At 36.2% G+C, this 9,725-nt stretch overlaps 1 long non-coding RNA gene across 1 annotated transcript in view; it reads left to right on the top strand.

Moving 5' to 3' along the window:
* Positions 1 to 9,725, top strand: part of LOC120231990 — an 89,593-nt gene that overhangs the window by 41,060 nt on the left and 38,808 nt on the right. Inside the window, exon 2 of the long non-coding RNA XR_005528471.1 lies at positions 566 to 695. This is a non-coding gene — a long non-coding RNA (uncharacterized LOC120231990). The remainder of the gene's footprint in view (positions 1 to 565; positions 696 to 9,725) is intronic.

Below are 9,725 nucleotides of genomic sequence, written 5' to 3'. Positions count from 1 at the left end.
CTCTCTCTCTCTCTCTCTCTCTCTCTCTCTCTCACACACACACACACACACACACACACACACACTCTCTCTCTCTCTCTCCCCGCCCAAGCAGGTTCTAGGCTCCCAGCGCGGGGCGGGATGCGCGACTCTCTCCTCTCTCCCCTCTCCCCTCTCTCTCTCTCTCTCTCTCTCTCTCTCTCTCACACACTCACACACACTCACTCACTCACTCACTCACTCCGAAGCAGGTTCTAGGCTCCCAGCTATTAGCAAAGAGCCTGATATGGGGCTCAAACTCACAAACCAGGAGATCATGACTTGAGCCAAAGTGGGACACTTAACTGACTGAGCCACCTAGGTGTCCTGAGAATTTGTTCTTTAAGTAAGATCACATATTTAGTAAGAAGTGGAGCTGGAACTTGAATCTACATTACCCTACTCTCCACTTTCAGTGAAACCTGTGCATTCACTTACATGTAATCTTAACCTACTTTGCCAGCACTCATTTAATTGTGGAGATGGAAATATAAGTGATTGAAAGGAAATGTTTATATTTAACATTTTCTTTCCTTAAAAATTTCAGATTTGGGGCTTCAGCAATTTCTTCCAGGGAGGCGGTCCATTGCAGCTACTGTCGCAACCCAACATCTTGATTCACATCCATAGATTGGAATATTGGTATACCAGCCATCCTCAGAACTCACTAAGGACAGGTATGTGAAAGAGTAAAGATAAGAATAGTAGAATGATTGTAATGCTTTTTCTTCCTGTTTCTGGTTAGATACAAACAATTGACCACCTTTAAAATTTTGACCCTTTATTCTGATAAAAACAAAGCATTTGAAATCTTAGGTGAGTGGGGCAAAATATTTTCTTGATGGTAAAATATGTGTCAAAATGTTAACAGTGGTGAAACTTAGGGTAATTAAAGGTTTCTTCTTTCTTTTTGTGCATTTTCCAAATTTTATTATGAGCTTGTGTTATCTGTTGTTAACTTAGTGGTTCAAAACATACCAATCATTTATTTTGATTATGTTTCTGTAATATGGTCAAGACTTACTTTGTGGGGACAGTGTGTCTCTGTTCATATGTGGTCTGAGGTGGAGTAGCTGGAACGGTTAGGGTGGCTTGGTGGCTGGGCGCTGGAATCATTTGAAGGCTTGCACAGCCATGTGTCTGGTGGTTAATGCTGGTTATTGGCAGGGACCTCAGCCTGGGCTCTTGGCCAGAACACCTACACATGACCTTTTCTTTTGGCTGCTTGGCTTCCTCACAGCATGGTGGCTAGGTTCCAAGAGAGAGCATCCCAAGAGAACAAGGTGAAGTTGCATGGCATATTTGATGTAGTTTTGGAAGTCACGTAGTCTTACTTTGCTTTCTTCTGTTAATTGAAGTAGTCATAAAGGCCCACCTTGGTTCAGGGGAGCAGTAGACCTAGACCACACCACTTGAAGTGAGGAATATCAACATCTCATTGTAAGAAGAGCACATAGGAAGCAATCTGCTATTGTAGCCATCTTTGAAGAATATGATGAACCATAGTTTGTATTACTTTTAAGATCAAGAGTACAAGTAACATGTATAATACATAAAAAGGAATATTGGCAGGAAATTATGGTGCCTGAGTCCAGTAAGAATTTTGCATGTTTTTCTTGTCTAAGTAGAGTACAATGGTGAAAATAAGATACCTAAACAGGAAGAGGTAAGATAGATTTTGAATTTTTGTTTGTATCAGCAAAGCAGCATATTGAAAAATAGAGACAACAGATTATAAACAAGATGCAAAATAAGATTTGGGGGCACCTGGGTGGCTCCATTGGTTGAGTGTCTGACTCTTGATTTCAGCTCAGGTCATGATCTCACAGTTTCTGAGTTTGAGGTTCTTACCAGGCTCTGTGCTGACAGCATGGAACCTGCCTGATATTCTCTGCTGTCCCCTACCCCTTCCCCCCCCCCCCAATAAATAAGTAAACATTAAAAAATAAGATCTGTAGCTTTGGTTTTTTGAGAAAATGCTTTTATTTTAGTTTAAAGGCTATTTTTTTCTCCTCCCCCCTTATATTACTAATTGGAGAATTATTTGGGAAACTGGTTTCCAATATGGTAGATTTAAGAAACTAGTGCTAGTGTTGTTATATGCATCAAGTTTGTTTTGTCTACTTCTTTTAAGGAAAACTATGTGATCTTTTTTAGGATTGTACAATTTTACCTGCTAAATTTCTGATAATATTAAAAATTTTTTTTCAGTGGAACAAGAAAACTTGCAAGGTTGTAGAGTATTTGGTTGTATCAATCACTCTTACTCACCAATTATATAAATTACCTGTGGCAGGTTTGAATATAGCTAGTACGTAATTTCTGGATGTAATGGGATTATATTTTTAGATAATCCTCTAAGTATTACATGGAGATGTTGGTCCATTCACTATAGGTGGGAAATAAACTGTAATTAATATGTACTATTATATATATATATGCACACACTTATTGTTTCTTAGACCCAGAAAATTTTTTTGCTGTCTAGATATGAGCCTAATTTGGCAGAATTGGTACAGTCCTATTTCCCAAGTACTCACAGGTGGAGTACTTTCATTTTCCTACAGTGGAAAATGACCGAACCAGCTATTGGAACAATAGAAGTAATCTCAGAAGTTTGTTCTTAACTGTGAATAATTAGAATTGACTGGGTTTGTGAAACAATATTTGTATTTTTTAAATTTAAATTTAAGTTAGTTAACATACAGTGTAGTCTTGGCTTCAGGAGTAGAACCCAGTGATTGATCGCTTGCATAATGACACCCAGTGCTCATCCTGAAAAGTGCCCTCCTTAATACCCATCACCCATTTAACCCATACCCCCCTCCCCTCCAGCAACCCTCAGTTTGTTCTCTGTATTTAGAAGTCTCTTATGATTTGCTTCCCTCACTGTTTTTATCTTATTTTTCCTTATCTTCCCCTATGTTCATCTGTTGAGTTTCTCATTCCACATATGAGTGAAATCATGATATTTGTCTTTCTCTGACTGACTTCCCCTAGCATAATACCTGCTAGTTCCATCCATGTTGTTGTAAATGGCAAGATTTCATTATTTGAAACAATATACTTTAATTCAAAGGTGTAATAATTGGGAAAGCTGTTTTGCTTTCATTTAAAAACAAGATGAGATATTTTCCAGTATAGGTTGAGAATAATGAGTAGTGTAAAATATTATATCTTAAAATAACAACAGCAACAAATTATATGTGTATATATACACAGATATTTCATCATTAACTTGCCTTCTTTTTTGTTTTAAGCATTTTTAAACTTATTTTGAGAGAGAGAGAAAGAGAGAGTAGGGGAGGTGCAGAGAGAGATAATGGGAGAGAGAGAATCCCAGACAGGCTCTGTGCTACACCCTCGGCGCAGAGCCCAGCACAAGGCTTGATCAATCACAGACCACAAGATCATGATCTGAGCCAAAACTAAGAGTCAGATGCTTAGCTGACTGAGCCACCAGGTGCCCCTATTTTAAGCATTTAAAAATTTTTTTTAGTGTTTATTTCTGAGAGTGAGAGAGAGTCAGAATGTGAGCAGGGGAGGGGCAGAGAGAGAAAGAGAGACACAGAATCCAAAACAGGCTCTGGGCTCTGAGCTGTCCACACAGGGTCTGGCGCAGGGCCCTAACTCGGGAACAGTGAGACCATGACTTAGGCTGAAGACAGACGCTTAACTGACTGAGCCACCCACGTGCCCTAACAATAAAAACTTCTAAAACACCCTATAGACCTTGTGAATATGATTGTATTTACTCTGACATTTTATTCAGTCCATGGAAGGAGGTAAATGATAAAGTTCTCTTGTAAAAATGAATGACTGTGTAATAGTATTTTATTTTGCATTTTTAAAATTTAAAAAAGATTTTTGAATAATTCTGTAAAGTAGAAATTATATTTCTTTGGGGTTATTGGTTATCTTACTAATCAGTATTCTTTATTCTTTTTTTCCCCTTAGTATTCTGATCTCTCAAATTATAGTGAAGGTTGAAAAATGACATTCAGTTCATGCTTATACAGATTTTTGGCAAAACAGAAGTTATGCGACTTTATTCTCTCAAACTCCCCACCCTCACTATTAAAAAGTATAACCCTGGGATGCCTGGGTGGCTCAGTCGGTTAAGCTTCCAACTTGGCCTCAGGTCATGATCTCACCGTTTGTGAGTTCTAGCTCCGCATCAGGCTCTGTGCTGACAGCTCAGAGCCTGGAACCTGCTTCAGATTCTGTGTCCCCTCTGTCTGCCCATCCTCCACTTGTGCTCTGTCTCTGTCTGAAAAATAAACATTAAAAATTTTTTAAAAAAGTATAATACCTTTTTGTGTATGAAATATGTAACAAAAGTGTTTAAAATTTGTGGTAAGGAAGTGATTGGCATGCTAGAAAATTTACCATATTAACTTCTTTAGTGTACAGTTCGGTAATGTTAATAAATACATTCACATTGTTTAAAACCTAATCTCCAGAACTTTTCATCTTGTGAAACTGAAACTCTCTACCTATTAAACAACAACTCCCTATTCTCCCCTTCCTCTCATCTCCGGCAACCAGGACTCTGTTTCTGTCTATGAATTGGACTACTCTAGGTACCTCCTGTAAATGAAATCATACAGAATTGTCTTTTTGTAACTGGCTTATTTCACTGAGCATAATGTCCTCAAGGACATTTGATATAATACATGTCAGAATTTCATGCATTTTTAAAAATTTTTTAAAATGTTTATTTTTGAGAGGAGAGGGGGAGAGTGAATAGGGGAGGGGTGGAGAGAGGGAGACACAGAATCTGAAGCAGGCTCCAGGCTCCAAGCTGTCAGCACAGAGCCTGAGGCAGTGCTCAAACTCAGGAACCATGAATCATGACCTGAGCTGAAGTTGGAAGCTCAACCAGCTGAGCCACCCAGATGCCCCAGAATTTCCTTCATTTTTAAGGGTAAATAATATTCCATTATATGTATATACCACATTTTATTTATCCATTCATCCTTTCATAGGCACTTCGTTGCTCCTACCTTTTAACTATTGTGAATAATGCTGCTAAGAACATTGATGTACAAATATCTCTTTGGGTCCCTGCTTTCAGTTCTTTTGGGTATGTACCAGGAAGTGGAATTGCAAGATCATAAAGTAATTGTGTTTAATTTTTTAGGAACTGCCTTATTTTCCAGAGTAGTTGTACCATTTTACATTCCCACCATTAGTGCATAAGAGTTCCAGTTTTTCTGCATCCTTATCAACACTTGTTATTTTCATTTTTTATTTAGTTTTACAATAATAGTCATCTTAATGGGTATGAGGTGGTATCTCATTATGATTTTGATTTGTATTTCCCTAATGACTAGTACATCATTAATGATTAGAGCATCTGAGTATCTTTTCATGTGCTTCTTGGCCATTTGTATATTTCTTCGGAGAATATTCAAGTCCTTTAGTTATTTTCTTATTGAGTTGTTTGTTTCTTTGTTGTTATAGGGATTCTGGATATTACCCCTTATCTTATAAAATTTGCCAACATTTTCTCCCAGTCTGTATGTTGCCTTTTCACTCCATTGATTGTGTCTTTTGATGAGAAATTTGTAATTTTGAAGTAGTCCAGTATAGCTATTTTATTTTGTTTACCTTTGCTTTTGGTCTGTCTGCCTTCCTCCCTTCTTTCCTCCCTCCCTCCAAGTAGACTTCATGTCTAGCAAGGAGCCCTTAACTCACAACCCTGAGATCAAGACCCAGGCTGAGAGCAAGAGTGGGACATTTAACTGAGCTATGCAGGCGCCCCTTTGGCGTTATTTTTAAGGAAACATTACTAAATCCAATGTGATGAAGCTTTCCCCTATGTTTTCTTATAAGAGTTTTATAGTTTTAGGTCATACAATTAAGTTTTTGATCCATTTCGAATTAATTTTGGTATGTATGGTGTAAGATTGATTTAATTTTATTTATAATGTATAAGGTAAGGCCCCATCTTTTTTTCTTTTTTTTTTTTTTTTTTTTGTCATGTAGCTATCTCGTTGTCCCAGCTCCCTTTGTTCCTTTGTTGAAAAGACTCTTTTCTCTCATTAAATAGTCTTGGCACCCTTGCTGAAAATCAATTGGCCATAGATATTTGGGTTTATTTCTGGTCTCTCAATTCTAGTCCATTGATATATGTCTGTTTTTATGTCAGTACCATACTGTTTTGATTACTGTAATTTGTGGTTAAGTTTTGAAATGAGGAAGTGTGAGTCTTTTAACTCAGGTCTTCTTTTTCAAGATAGCTTTGGATCCCTTGAGATTCCATATGAATTTCAAGATTGGCTTTTCTATTTCTGCAAAAAAGGCTGTTGGAATTTTGGTAGGGATTGCTTTAAATCTGTAGATTACTTTGGGTAGTATTTCCATTTCAACAATATTAACTTTTCCTGTCCATGAACATGGAATTCTTTTCAGTTACTTAGTCTTATTTAATTTCTTTTAGCAGTGCCTTGTAGTTTACAGTGTTGACCTCCTCGGTTATTTTTAGCTATTTTATTCTTTTGGATGCTATGATAGATGGCATTGTTTTCTTAATTTCCTTTTTGCATATTTAATCGCAATACTTAATTGTATATTTTAATTGCGTATTTAATAGAAACACAACTGATTTTGTATGTTGAAATTGTACCCTGCAAATTTGCTAATATCATTTATTAGCTCTGGTAGGGTTTTTTGTTGTTTATGTGTATTCTTTGGGGTTTTATACATATAGAATCATATCACCTAAGAATAGAAATAGTTTTACTTATTCCTTTCTAAGTTGGATCTCTTTTATATCTTTTTCTTAATTCTCTAGCTAGAATGTCTAGTACAGTGTTGAATAGGACATTGTTTTTTAATGCTTATTATTATTATTTTGAGAGAGCATGCAAGCAGGGGAGAGGGGCAGAGGGAAAGAGAATCTTAAGTAGGCTCCACACTGAGCGTCGAGCCTGGCTCAGGACTTAATCCCACAACCCTGGGAACATGACATGAGCTGAAATCAAGAGTCGGATGCTCAACTGACTGAACCACCCAGGCACCCTTAATGCTTAACTATTTATAGTGTTTAATAGAGCTAGGCTTATTTTCTGCATTTTTTTCTTGCCTTTTGACACATAGGATGATGTTTCATGTTATGTGAAGTACTAAGTTTTCTTTTTATCAATTCAGTAAATTAGAAATTCTGCATATTATAATAACTTAATCACTCATAAAGACAGAAGTATTTTACATTATAAGATATCATTAGAGATATAGATTTATCTTGATTTTAACCTGATTATAATATTTTAAAGAAATGTTAGCTTCTGAGAAAGCTAGCTCAGAGCCTGGAGCCTGCTTCCAATTCTATGTCTACCTCTCTTTCACCCCCACCCCCACTCACACACTGTCTTTCTGTCTCTCTCAAAAAATAAACAAACATTAAAACATTTTTTAAAAAAAGATTAACAATGTGTTTTGACATTGATATTTGTTTAAGTTACCATCTCTTTTGGAGTATATGTTAATACTAGTTTATATTTATTAAAAAGTTCTGTTTAATAGAAGAACATGATTGAATGAAAAATGTGTTGTTTATTTTCATAGTCTATAAATCATAAGAAAACCTGGTTATACATATCATAAAACTATACCACTGTCCATCACGTTGCAGTTTATCTGATTTGTGACACATTGATTGAGAAGTAAAGGAGAATAGAGGCTTGCACACCTTACAGAGTCAAGTCTGTAAAGTGATGACAATGCCATAAGAAGGAATTTCTCAGAGCCCAGGGTACTAAATTAAAATTAACTCTTGGGGCACCTGGGTGGCTCAGTCAGTTAAACGTCCGACTCTTGGTTTCGGCTCAGGTCATGAGCTCATGGCTTGCAAAATCGACTCCACGTGGGTTCTGTGCTGATGGTGCTGAGCTTGCTGGGGATTTTCTCTCTCTCAAAATAAATAAACATTTAAAAGCTTTTAAAAATTAAATTAATTCATTCACCAGAGCAAAGCTGAGATTGTATTATTGGGTCTGTTCTTTGTTATTTTAACATTAATAAGAATATTATTTATTTTATTAATGTAATATGTACCTGTTAAATATGCAATCTCAATAATTTTTGATGTGATAATTTGATACCCTTACTCTGCATTTTAACTTGAAGCAAGTCCTTTTCGCATTCTCACTGTCACTGTCTTACATTTAGGTCTCCATGGTATCTTTTGACTGTCAGTTAGCCCCCTTAACAAGCTTTTTTACTTCCAGTTTTCTGTTTTCTAGACTATTGGAAACTTACTTTGCATAGATATCTGCATTAAGATATTCACATTATATTTAGTTTTTGTTTTCAAGCAGTTTTATTGACACATCACTTATATACATAAAATTCACTTGTTGTAAGGGTATGACTCAGTTATTTTTAGTAAATTTACAAAATTGCATAGTTATCACCACAATTCAGTTTTAGAACGTTTTCATCACCTCATAGAAGTCCCTTCTGCCTGTTTGTAGTCAATTCTTGTTTCTAACCCCAGCCTCAAGTAATCACTAATCTACTTTCTGTCTCTAAAAATTTCCTTTTCCTGGAGGTTTGATATAAATGGAATCATACAACACATGGTCTTCTGTCCAGATTCTTTCACTTACCTTAACGTTCTTGAGATCCATCCTATTATAGCATGTATCAGCATTGTGCCTTTTTATTGCTGAGTACTATTCTACTGTACGGATACACCAATTTTGTTTATTTCTTTATGAATTTATAAATTTATGATTTTTATTAAATTTTTTAAAAGTTTGTTTTGGGAGACAGAGTGGGGGAGGAACCGAAAGAAAGAGACAGAGAGAATCCCAAGCAGGTTCCACACTGTCAGCACAGAGTCTGATGTGGCACTTGAACTCATAAACTGTGAGATCATGACCTGAGCCAAAACCAGGAGTCAGACGCTCAACTGACTGAGCCATCCAGGTGCCCCTGATTTTATTTTTAAGTAATCTCTATACCCAGCATGGGGCTTGAACTTACAACCCTGATATCAAGAGTAACATGCTCTACTAAGCCAGCTAGACACTGCTGTATATACCAATTTTAAAAATTAATTCATCAGTTGATGGGCATTTGGATTATTTCTACTTTTTGTGGCTATTATTATATTTATCATCTCATCATTTAAACACTTCCTACTTTGTTCATTTAATATTTATATACACATTTAATATATATGACCATAATAATGTCTAAATGTAATTTAAATATACATATATTGAGGGGATATACTCAAAAGGTTTTAGTAATGGGTATGGGATTAAAAAAGTTTGGAGGTAGCCAGATAGAAATCCAGCAAAAAAAAAGAGAACTATAGGCCAATATCCTTGATGAATACGGATGCGAAAATTCTCAACAAGATCCTTGCAAATCGAATCCAGTAGCATATAAAAAGAATCATCCACCAAGATCAAGTGGGATTCATTCCTGGGTTACAGGGCTGGTTCAACATTCGCAAATCAATCAATGTGATACATCATATCAATAAAAGAAAAGATAAAAACCATATGATCTTGTCAATAGATGCAGAAAAAGCATTTGACAAAATACAGCATCCCTTCTTAATAAAGACTCTGGAGAAAGTCGGGATAGAAGGAACCTACTTAAACATCATCAAAGCCATCTATGAGAAGCCTTCAGCTAACATCATCCTCAACGGGGAAAAACTGAGAGCTTTCCCCCTGAGATCAGGA

Source organism: Hyaena hyaena, unplaced genomic scaffold (assembly GCF_003009895.1).
Source record: "Hyaena hyaena isolate Hyena2069 unplaced genomic scaffold, ASM300989v1 scaffold_65, whole genome shotgun sequence".
NCBI lineage: Eukaryota > Metazoa > Chordata > Mammalia > Carnivora > Hyaenidae > Hyaena > Hyaena hyaena.
The sequence above is the reverse complement of the archived record's forward strand: the minus strand, read 5'-3'. Positions and strand labels throughout refer to the sequence as shown.